The 12,794-nt window shown below is 45.1% G+C and overlaps 1 protein-coding gene across 10 annotated transcripts in view; it reads left to right on the top strand.

Annotated features, from left to right (window-relative positions):
* Positions 1-12,794, top strand: part of sobpa (sine oculis binding protein homolog (Drosophila) a) — a 427,151-nt gene that overhangs the window by 184,987 nt on the left and 229,370 nt on the right. The window lies entirely within an intron of this gene.

Consider the following 12,794-nt stretch of genomic DNA (forward strand, 5'->3'; position numbering starts at 1 on the left):
CGGGAGCTGGTCAGTGGGACTAGGAGGGTGGGGATTTGTTATGGCATGGACTAGTAGGGCCGAACTGGCCTGTTCTGTGCTGTAAGTGGTTACATGGTTATATGGTTATAGAAGGTTTCTCACAGGTTGTTTGTTTCTGGAACAAGGACACTTAGATGTAACAGTATTTTGTTATGTCACATACCATAGAATGTTACAGCAGAGAAAAGCAGGCCATTCGACCTTTCTGGTCTGTGCCGACCAAAAGAAAAAGCTCGTCCCACTGACCTCCTGACGTCTCTTATCCCGTTTATTTTTAAAACTCAAAATTGAATCTTCATTCACTACATCAGATGGCAGCTCATTCCACACTCCTACCATTCTGAGTGAAAAACTTTCCCTAATATTCCCTTCACACCTTTTCGCTTTCAGCCTAAAGCGATGACCTCTTGTATTTATCTCTCACAATCTAAGTGGAAACATCCTACTCACATCTACTCTGTTTATACCCCTCATAATCTTATAAACCTCCAACAAGTCTCCTCTAATCCTTCTTTGGTCCAAGGACTATAGTCCTATCCTATTTAATCTTTCCTGGTAACTCAACTCCTGAAGACCTAGCGACATCTTAGTAAATCTTCTCTGCACTTTTTCAATCTTATTAATATCTTTCCTGCTGCTGGGCGATCAGAATTGCACACAATATTCTAAGTGTGGCCTCACCAATGACTTGAATAACTTCAACGTAACATTCTAACTTCTATGATTTATAAAGGCTAAGATGCCAGAAGTTTTCTTTACAACCGTGTCCACATGCAACACCACCTTCATGGAACAATGTATATGTATTTCCAGATCTCTCTGCTCCTCCGCACTCCTCAATGGCCTACCATTTACTGTGTACATCCTACCCTGATTCGCTCTTCCAAAGTGCATTTCCTCACCTTTATACATTGCAATTATCAGAAACGCTGATTAAACCAGTAGAACTTGCTGCTCAATTATACTGAGAAGGAAAAGAAAATTGTGCTCCTGCCTCTATTCATTTAAGTCTCATCCATGCTCCTGCTACCCTGAGGCTTGGATATTCCAACCCACTGCTGGTCAGCCTCTTCTTTTGTTAACAAGGTCCACCAAAACCTTGTCCTCTCCCTCAAATCAAATTCAAGTTAATTCCCAAGCATTGACTTACACACTTCATCCCTTGCTCCTTTAATGTGCTGACCATCTCTGCCTGACATCTCATTCAGATCTCCACCCCCCCAACACATGTAGAATCCACCAATTATGGCCTGTTGAATATTCTTAGTATGTTTTTTCAGAAATCATTTATAAAGCTAGTGAAAGATGCACTTCCAACCATAAAAGGATGATAGTGCCCTGAGTAGTTGCATCCACCTAGCAGTTAAATCTACAGCTTTTGTTAGGCCACTGAACTAAACCAAACTTCATATTGCAAAGGTCCATCAATCCCAATGCATATAAATACAGTAATAATTCCACCAATGTTGAGCAAACTGTCATGTAATGTGCTTGCCTTCCAATTGAATTAATAGAGAGTGTGTCATAAACAAGCTTTATCACAATCATTTAGTCTTAGGTTCTGCCGTCTGAGCTGCGCAGCGGGCTTTGGACTTGGGGTGAGGGGCCGTACACAGCCTTTAGAGCCTCGTAGAAACCCCTGAAGTCGCCAATGTCCGCGCTGAGCTGGGTTTGTTTGGCGAGGCTAGTCCACCACTCATTTTGGATCTCCCGGAGTTTGCGCTGAAGATGGCTGCATGCGCGACGGAAGGCTTGTTTCTTCTCTGGACAGGACGGCTTTGTAAGGTGAGCCTGATGGGCAGCTCGCTTCTTTGCCAGCAGCTCCTGGATTTCCTGGCTGTTTTCGTCAAACCAGTCCTTGTTTTTCCTGGAGGAGAAGCCCAGTACCTCTTCAGTGGATTGCAGTATGGTAGTCTTCAACTGATCCCAGAGGGTTTCAGGGGACGGGTCCGTGAGGCGGGTTGCATCGTCGAGCTTTGCTTTGAGGTTTGCCTGGAAGTTTCCTCTCGCTTCGTCTGACTGCAGGTTTCCAACATTGAACCTCTTTCTGGGGGCTTTATTGTTCCTGGGCTTTGGCTTGAAGTGAAGGTTGAGCTTGCAGCGAACCAGCCGGTGGTCAGTGTGGCATTCCGCGCTAGGCATGACCCTGGTGTGGAGCACATCTCGTTTGTCACTTTCTCGCACCAGGATGTAGTCCAGGAGGTGCCAGTGTTTGGATCGGGGATGCATCCAGGTGGTCTTAAGGATGTCCCTCTGCTGAAAAAGGGTGTTTGTAATGACAAGCCGCTGTTCTGCGCAGAGCTCCAACAGGAGGCGCCCGTTGTCGTTGCACTTGCCGACGCCATGCTTGCCCAGCATTCCTGGCCAGGTTTCTGAGTCTTTGCCGACGCGAGCGTTGAAGTCGCCCAGGATGACAACCTTGTCGGCTGTAGGGGTGCGTTGAATGAGGTTGCGCAGGTCGGTGTAGAACTTGTCCTTTTCTACTGGTTCCGCCTGGAGGGTTGGAGCATAGACACTGATGAGGGTGATGTGACGGTTGTTTTGAAGGGGGAGTCGCATGGACATGATTCGGTCCGAAAGGCCTGTCGGAAGGTTTTCGAGTTTGGAGGCAATGAAGCTCTTGACCATGAAGCCTACACCAGATAGGCGTCGTTCATCCGAAGGCTTGCCAGACCAGTAGAGTGTGTAGCCCGCGCCGCGTTCTTGGAGGCTGCCTACATCTGCAAGGCGGACTTCACTGAGAGCGGCTATGTCGATGTCAAGTCTGAGGAGTTCATGTGCAATGAGGGCAGACCGACGTTCAGGTCGGTGGCTGTCAGCCTTGTCTAGCATGGTTCTGATGTTCCAGCATGCTAGCTTGAGTTTGTGAGCATCTTTTGAGGGGGAGGACGTGGAGGGGGAGGACGTGGAGGGGGAGGACGTGGAGGGGGAGGACGTGGAGGGGGAGGACGTGGAGGGGGAGGACGTGGAGGGGGAGGACGTGGAGGGGGAGGACGTGGAGGGGGAGGACGTGGAGGGGGAGGACGTGGACCTGTCCTCGGGCCTGCGCAAAGGAGCTTTTAGGTGGAGTGCAGTGCGCGCAGTACTGGCCCCACCCTTTACACCCATGGTTCGTGTGCCGTGGCCAAGCAAGCTGGGACGTGGCAGCGAGGTCCTTGGGTCGTAGGTTTTATATCGGAGTGGCCTTCTCCTATGCAGGTTTCTTACCCGGGCTGGAGGGGCCTGCCTCCCCTCCTAGGTCGGTCCATACTGCCCGGACCGGGGCCGAGGCCGCCGCAGCTCACCCTGTGCCTGGACTGGGGCTGCCGCCTCCCACTCTCTGCCCGGATCGGGGCCTCCGCCTGCCCCACTCGACCGAGGCCGGGGCCGCCGTCTCCCCCTTGCTCCTGCCCGTATCGGGGCCGCCGCCGTCTACCCTTCGCCCGGACCGGGGCGACAAGATCTCCATCCTCAACTGATGGTCAGAACACTTCCAATCTCTTTTCAGTGCCAACCGCTCAGTCCAAGATTCCGCCCTGCTCCAGCTCCCTCAACAGCCCCTAAGGCTAGAGCTGGATGAGGTTCTCACCCTGGATGAGACATATAAGGCAATCGAACAACTGAAAAGTGGCAAAGCAGCAGGTATGGATGGAATCCCCCCAGAGGTCTGGAAGGCTGGCGGCAAAACTCTCAATGCCAAACCTCATGAGTTTTTCAAGCTTTGTTGGGACCAAGGAAAACTGCCTCAGGATCTTCGTGATGCCACCATCATCACCCTGTACAAAAACAAAGGCGAGAAATCAGACTGCTCAAACTACAGGGGAATCACGTTGCTCTCCATTGCAGGCAAAATCTTCGCTAGGATTCTACTAAATAGAATAATACCTAGTGTCGCCGAGAATATTCTCCCAGAATCACAGTGCGGCTTTCGCGCAAACAGAGGAACTACTGACATGGTCTTTGCCCTCAGACAGCTCCAAGAAAAGTGCAGAGAACAAAACAAAGGACTCTACATCACCTTTGTTGACCTCACCAAAGCCTTCGACACCGTGAGCAGGAAAGGGCTTTGGCAAATACTAGAGCGCATCGGATGTTCCCCAAAGTTCCTCAACATGATTATCCAACTGCACGAAAACCAACAAGGTCGGGTCAGATACAGCAATGAGCTCTCTGAACCCTTCTCCATTAACAATGGCGTGAAGCAAGGCTGCGTTCTCGCACCAACCCTCTTTTCAATCTTCTTCAGCATGATGCTGAACCAAGCCATGAAAGCCCCAACAACGAAGACGCTGTTTACATCCGGTACCGCACGGATGGCAGTCTCTTCAATCTGAGGCGCCTGCAAGCTCACACCAAGACACAAGAGAAACTTGTCCGTGAACTACTCTTTGCAGACGATGCCGCTTTAGTTGCCCATTCAGAGCCAGCTCTTCAGCGCTTGACATCCTGCTTTGTGGAAACTGCCAAAATGTTTGGCCTGGAAGTCAGCCTGAAGAAAACTGACGTCCTCCATCAGCCAGCTCCCCACCATGACTACCAGCCCCCCCACATCTCCATCGGGCACACAAAACTCAAAACAGTCAACCAGTTTACCTATCTCGGCTGCACCATTTCATCAGATGCAAGGATCGACAATGAGATAGACAACAGACTCGCCAAGGCAAATAGCGCCTTTGGAAGACTACACAAAAGAGTCTGGAAAAACAACCAACTGAAAAACCTCACAAAGATAAGCGTATACTGAGCCGTTGTCATACCCACACTCCTGTTCGGCTCCGAATCATGGGTCCACCACCTACGGCTCCTAGAACGCTTCCACCAGCGTTGTCTCCGCTCCATCCTCAACATCCATTGGAGCGCTTTCATCCCTAACGTCGAAGTACTCGAGATGGCAGAGGTCGACAGCATCGAGTCCACGCTGCTGAAGATCCAGCTGCGCTGGATGGGTCACGTCTCCAGAAAGGAGGACCATCGCCTTCCCAAGATCGTGTTATATGGCGAGCTCTCCACTGGCCACCGTGACAGAGGTGCACCAAAGAAAAGGTACAAGGACTGCCTAAAGAAATCTCTTGGTGCCTGCCACATTGACCACCGCCAGTGGGCTGATAACGCCTCAAACCGTGCATCTTGGCGCCTCACAGTTTGGCGGGCAGCAACCTCCTTTGAAGAAGACCGCAGAGCCCACCTCACTGACAAAAGGCAAAGGAGGAAAACCCAACACCCAACCCCAACCAACCAATTTTCCCCTGCAACCGTGTCTGCCTGTCCCGCATCGGACTTGTCAGCCACAAACGAGCCTGGAGCTGACGTGGACTTTTTACCCCCTCCATAAATCTTCGTCCGCGAAGCCAAGCCAAAGAAAAGTCTTAGGTTAGCTGAGACACAGATTAACAATCAGATAAGAAAGTGCTGTATTTTACACTGGAATGAGGGCTGCCTCATCTGGCTTGAGTGACCAGGCTGAAAGGGGCTGAATGACTCTCCCTTCCTGAGTTGTGCTGAACTGTTGTAGGATCTTCTAACTACCCTAAGATGTGAGATGTTTATGAAACATTTAAAATCATGCAGGTTTTTCTCTTTAGAACAACGAAGGATGAGATGTGACTTAATGGAGGTATACAAGCTTAGATGAGGTGGGCAGCCAGCATCTGTTTCTAGGGGTGACAATAGCAAATACCAGAGGATATCTGTTTAAGGTGAGTGGAAGAAGGTTTAGGACAGATGTCAGAAGTAAGTTTTTTTTAAACACATCATGGTGGGTGCCTAGAATGCATTGCTGGAGTTGGTGATGGAGGCTGGTACAATAGGAACATTCAAAATATTGTTAGATAAGCATATAGATATCAGAAATATAGGGTTACATGTGTGAAGGAGGGAAACATTAGATTGTTGCGGAGTAGCTTTCTTCTTTGGCTTGGCTTCGCGGACGAAGATTTATGGAGGGGTAATGTCCATGTCAGCTGCAGGCTCGTTTGTGGCTGACAAGTCCGATGCGCGACAGGCAGACACGGTTGCAGCGGTTGCAAGGGAAAATTGATTGGTTGGGGTTGGGTGTTGGGTTTTTCCTCCTTTGTCTTTTGTCAGTGAGGTGGGCTCTGCGGTCATAGTTCACAACAACATTGTGGGCTGAAGGCCTGTAATATTCTATGTTCTAAGTCATTTGCTTATATTAACAGACACAAATGAAATACACAAATGGGCTATAATTGGAAAAATAGAACAACTTCCATTTTTGTGCTTGCAATGCAAATTCCTAGAGAAGTAATAAAACTTGAAAACAACCAATGAACATATTGGTTGGTAAGAGTTTCTAAATTTTGAATTAAAAAGTTGTCACATATTAATTCAGTGATAATGTGCAAATATCAAAAATTAATCCAGTTTGAATTGAACATGGTGATTATGGTTTGCTCTGTATTTTCTAGATGGGGATCTTCATTTATAAAGTAAACTGACAGATAACAATAGTTGTCCCTTACTGAACAAACATCTACTTAATTAATTCAGGACAAACACTTCGATACTTTTGACTTTCTTAAATGTCAAATTATGACAGGTTTTCTTGAAGCATTTTCACTTGTCCTGCAGAAGTTGTCATTTGGAATAATCTTGCGAATGGGTGCAACCCGTGAATAGGTGCACCCTGTGAATAGGCGCATTTCAGCGTGGACTAAACACGAGTTAGGAATCAGAATTAGATCCAAGCTTTGGTTAAAGTTCTGCACATCTACAGGGTGTAGAGTGTAAAAAGTTTTGCACTGGCTCCTGTGTATGTGGTGGAATCAGACTGGAATATGTATAAATGGCTGTGACATTTGATTGGATACGTTTGCTTTTGACATTTGAGATTTAACTAATCAAAAGATAAGGAGTGATTCTAGCAGTTAAATGAAACAAAGCCCATCAACTTCTCTTACAATTTCAATTATACTTCTTCCCAATTTCCTGCTTGTGAAGGCTCCATTCCAATCTATGAATGTCTTCTTCATATCTGGTCCAGTGATGAAACTTCATTTACCAGTATTGTCAAGATGTCCTTTTCCCTTCTCTGTGGTATACAACAATTGAGACAGAGCTCTCAATTGCACCTCTTCTGTATCCTGTATGTTAAAGAATACAAGAAATAGGATCAGGAGTAAAGACAATTGAGCTAATTCTAATAAGATCTCAGGTGATCTGGTAACGGACTCAGCTCCATTTACCTGCTGGTTCCCAATGACCCATAATTACTTAATATCAACCTATCTGTGTTTTAAATACCTTTAATAAGGCAGCCTCTTCTGCTTCATTGGGAAGAGAATTTCACTACTCTTTGGGAGAAACAGTCCCTCTATCTGTGTCAGGATAGTAAATTTAACTACCACCTTGAATCTTGCAGCTATGTCTCCCCGTTCTAATCTTGAATGCCATTGGAAACGCCTACCCTGCTTTGATCTTATTATTTCCTTCATTATTTAATGTAGTTCTGTGAAACTTTCCACCTCCCCATTTCTTCTAAACTCCAATGAGTATAATCCCAGGCTACTCTATTTCCCTGCAAAAAGCTAACCCCGTCATTTCTGGAACCAGCCCTGTGATCCTCCACAGCACAGCCTCCAAGGCTCCTAATTTTTCAAGTAAGGAGACGAGAATTGCATGCAGTAACCCCAGGTGCAGCGTTACCAGTAAGTACCCTGTATAGTTGCAACATAACCTCCCTCCCTGAAATTCAATTCCTCCAGCAATGTTGACCAACCTACCAATTGCCTTGATTTACCTGCTGCACCTGCAAACTTTTTTTTGTGATTAATGTACTCACACTCTCAGGTGTGTCTGCTCAACAGCATGCTGATTCATCATTTCTCACCACTTCAGGTATCCCCTCTCTGCTTCCAACCACAGAACAGATGCAGTTCTCCCACCTGCTTTCACCTTCAAAAGATTATTGCACGTTATTTTATCCACCTTTAGTATGATTTTCCTCAGCAAATTATTTCAGAATCCAAATCTGGTTTTATTGTCATGAACACGTGCAACAAAATTTTGTTTTGCTGCAGCAGTATTGTGCATTACAGATGCAAAATTGCTTTCAATTACAGTGCTGTAAATTCAATATTTAAAAATAATTAGTGCAAAATAGAGAAAAAAGTGAGGTAGTGTTGATGGGTTCATTGTCCGTTCAAAAATTTGATGGTGAAGCAGATGAAGCCGGTTTTGTGTGTATCTTCAGGCTCCTTTTTCTTCTTCCTGATGGTAGTAGTGTGATGAGGGTGGTGGGTGGCAAGAATGCTTGATGATAGAGGCTGCTTTCTTGAGACACCAGCTCTTTCAGATGTCCTGAATGAAGTAAAGACGAATGCCCATGATAGTGCTGGCCAAGTTCACATCTCTCTGTAGTCTTTTTCTGAACTCTGCATTGGCATCTCCAAACCAGGCAGTGATGTAACCAGCCAGAATGCTCTCCACAGTACACCTGCAGAAATTTACAAGAGACTTTGGTGACATATCCAAGTTTCCTCGAACTCCTAACAAATACAGCCATTGACGAGCCGCCTTCATGATTGCATCGACATGAGAGTCCCAGGATAGATATTCAGAGATGTTGACACACAGCAACTTGAAGTTCCTTACCCCTCAGAGGACTGGTTTGGGTTTTCTTGGTGTTCCCTTTCTGAAATCCACAATCAGTTTCTCAGTTTTGCTAATGTTGAGTGTAAAGTTGTTGTGACACCACTCAGCTAGCTGATCTGTCTCACTCGTGTACACTTCCTCATTGCCTTTTGTCATTGGCCAACTTATAGATGGTATTTGAATTGTACCTAGCCACACAGTCATGGTTGTAGAGGGTGCAGAGTGTAAAAAGCATGAATCCTTGAGGTGCACGTGTTGATTGGCAGTAAGAAGGAGATTCTTATCATTGACTGTGGTCTTCCGATGAGAGAGTCAAGATTCCTGTGGCAGAGAGGGGTGCAGAGGGTCAGGTTTTGAAGCTTGCTTACCAGTACTGAGGGGATAATGGTGTTGAAAGCTGAACTGTAATGATGAAAAGCAGCCTGATATTGTATCGATGTCTGGGTGATCTTGGGCTGAGTGGAGATCCTGTGAGATCAACCTCTACATTCTGAAGGGACTGCTCCTTTTGTCTGTCTGATTCACTCTTCCACCCCCATCAGCCACAAACTTTAATGGGGCAAGTTACCAGGTAGTTGCAGAAAATGCAGCAACTTCCCCATCACTTCATCCTTTTCCACTTTCAAGGAACCCAAGCAGTCCTTCCATGTAAAGCAGCTATTAATTTGCATTTCTTCCAGTATCTTCAAGTAGTCACAGTTGACCTTCTCCATATGGGAGAAACTGAATGTTGATCAGTTTTACAGCAAACGACCACTCCACAGAGCTCAAACTGAGCTTCCATTTGCTGTCACTTTAATTCTCTGTATCATCCATCCTGCTCCCACATTGATGTTTACCTTTGGTCTGCTGTATGATTTAAACAGAGCTTGAGGAATAGCACCTGATCTTACATCAGGGAACATAACAGCTCTGGGACTCAACTTGGAATTCTGTGGTTTAGGGTAACTAACATTTTCCTGTTTGTGTCAGAACTGACAGACCCAAGAATTTCAAGTACATATTTCACAGGAGGTCCATTTCTAAATACAGCCATGTAAAATTTGATATAATGACAACAGATCGAGCTCCAGAAACAGATAAAAAAAAAATCACAATTAAAAAAGTAAGATCACGGTTCAGCTTTACCTGTCAACATAATGATGAGGCTAATGGCAACTTCCGGCTAAGGGCAGGTGAATAGTTATTCAAACATTCAGAATTTGATTGCTAAATTACACTCATCTGTTACTCTCTTTGCAAGAGTGAGATCCTTTTAGCTGCATCAGCGTAAATTAACTATGAGGTTAAACAAACTTGGGATTGTTTTCTCTGGAGCATTGGAGGCTGAGGGCTGACCTGACCGAAGTGTCTACAATTATGAGAGATGCAGGGTAGATGATTTTCTTTCCAGATCCTACTGCATGTCAATGCTTTTAAAGAGTCCTGCCATTAATTGCATGTTTTTCCCTTACATTTGACCTCCCAACGTGCAATATAGGTGAGGGTCATTCTCTGAAATGCATATATTTTAATGCAAGAAGCATAGTGAACAAGGTAGATGAGCTTAGAGCATGGACAGAATCTTGGGATCATGATATTGTGGCAATTAGTGAGACCTGGCTACAGGAGGGGCAGGACTGGCAACTTAATATTCCAGGATACATTTGTTTTAGATGTGATAGATCAGGGGGTAAAAAAGGGGGAGGAATTGCTCCGCTTGTTAAGGAGGACATTACTGCCGTGAGGTGGCAGGATGGTCTGGAGGGATCGTCCAGTGAGGTTGTTTGGGTGGAATTGAGGGGTGAAGGAGGCATGAGGATGCTAATAGGGGTGTATTACAGACCACCAAATGGGCCAAGAAAATTAGAGGAACAAATTTGTAGGGAGATAATGTATATGTGTGAGAATCATAAGGTAGTGATCACGGGAGATTTTAACTTCCCTCACATTGATTGGGATACCCATACAGTTAGAGGGCTGGATGGGCTAGAGTTCATTAAATGTATTCAAGATTGTTTTCTAAATCAATTAGTAGAAGAACCGACTCGGGACGGTGTAATACTGGATCTCCTGTTAGGGAACGAGCTAGGTCAGGTATCAGACATTAATGTTGGAGAACAAATTGGGTCTAGTGATCATAACTCTGTTAGTTTTCGGGTAGTTTTGGGGAAGAGTAAGGAGGGGCCTAAAGTTGAGGTTCTGGATTGGAGAAGAGCAAATTTCGAAGGAATAAGAAGGGATTTGGAGAGTATTGAGTGGGACAGAATATTTTCAGGTAAGGATGTAAATGAAAAATGGAGGATATTCAAAAAAGAAATTTTGAGGGTACAGAGTAGATATGTCCCAGTGAAAATCAAAGGAAAGGCTGGAAGTCATAGGAGGCTTGGTTTTCGAGGAATATTGGAAATTTGGTTAGGAGAAAAAGGGAGGTGTACAAGAGGTATAAAGAGCAGGGAGCTGAGAATTTGAAGGAAGACTACAAGGAGTGTAGAAAGAATCTTAAGAAAGAAATTAGAAAGGCCAAAAAAAGGCACGAAGAGGCTTTGGCAGTCAGAGTAAAAATAAAACCAAAGGGTTTCTATAGGTACATTAAAAGTAAAAGATTAGTGAGGGATAAAATTGGACCCCTTGTAGATAGTGAGGGTAGGCTAAGTGAGAAGTCGGAGGAAATGGGGGAAATTTTGAATGATTTCTTTGCCTCGGTATTCACTAGGGAAAAAAATATTGAACCAGTTGAAGTAAAGAAAAATAGTGGGGAGGTCATGAAGCATATAAGGATAACCGAGGAGGTAGTGATGGCTATATTGAAAAAGATAAAGCTGGATAAATCTCCGGGACCGGACAAAATATTCCCAAGGACACTCTGGGAGGCTTGTGGACAGATAGTGGGGCCATTAACAGAGATATTTAGGATGTCACTGGCCACAGGGGTAGTGCCAAAGGATTGGAGGGTGGCGCATGTGGTTCTGCTGTTATGAAAGGGTCCAAATGTAAACCTGGGAATTATAGGCCCGTGAGTCTGACATCTGTGGTGGGCAAGTTGATGGAAAGTGTTCTGAGGAATGGTATTTACAAATATTTGGAGGTACAGGGATTGATAGGGAGTAATCAGCATGATTTTGTCAGGGGTAGATCATGCTTGACAAACCTGATTGAGTTTTTCGAGGGGGTTACGAAAAAGTTTGATGAAGGGAAAGCTGTGGATGTTGTCTATTTAGACTTTAGTAAAGCTTTTGACGAAGTTCCCCACAGGAGGTTAGGAAAAAAGGTGGAGGCATTAGGTATAAATAAGGAGGTAGTGAAATGGATTCAGCAATGGTTGGATGGGAGGTGTCAGAGAGTAGTGGTAGAAAATTGTTTGTCCAATTGGAGGCCGGTGACTAGTGGAGTTCCTCAGGGATTGGTCCTGGGTCCACTATTGTTTGTTATATATATTAACGATCTGGAAGTGGGGGTGGAGAATTGGATAAGCAAGTTTGCGGATGATACAAAGATTGGTGGTGTTGTGAACAGTGAGGAAGATTACTGTAGATTAAAAGGTGATTTAGGAAGGCTGGAGGTGTGGGCTGAGAAATGGCTGATGGAATTTAATACAGATAAGTGTGAGGTATTACATTTTGGAAAGGCAAATCTAAATAGGTCATATGCATTAAATGGTAGGCTATTGAGATGTGCAGAGCAACAAAGGGATTTAGGAGTGATGGTAAATAATACCCTCAAGGCTGATACTCAGGTAGATGGTGTGGTGAAGAAGGCATTTGGAATGTTGGCCTTCATAAATCGGAGTATTGAATTCAAGAGTAGGGAGATTATGATGAAATTGTACAAGACATTGGTGAGGCCAAATTTGGAGTACTGGGTACAGTTTTGGTCACCAAATTATAGGAAAGATATAAACAAAATAGAGAGAGTGCAGAGAAGGTTCATGAGAATGTTGACAGGATGTCAAGGTTTGAGTTACAGGGAAAGGTTGTGCAGACTAGGGCTTTTTTCTCTGGAGCATAGAAGATTGAGGGGGGACTTGATAGAGGTGTTTAAGATTTTAAAAGGGACAGACAGAGTAAATGTGGATAGGCTTTTTCAATTAAGAGTGGGGAAGATTCAAACTAGAGGGCATGGTTTAAGATTGAAGGGGGAAAATTATAAGGGGAACATGAGGGGAAATTTCTTTACGCAAAGGTTGGTAGGGATGTGGAATGAGC

Source organism: Narcine bancroftii, chromosome 6 (assembly GCF_036971445.1).
Source record: "Narcine bancroftii isolate sNarBan1 chromosome 6, sNarBan1.hap1, whole genome shotgun sequence".
Lineage (NCBI taxonomy): Eukaryota > Metazoa > Chordata > Chondrichthyes > Torpediniformes > Narcinidae > Narcine > Narcine bancroftii.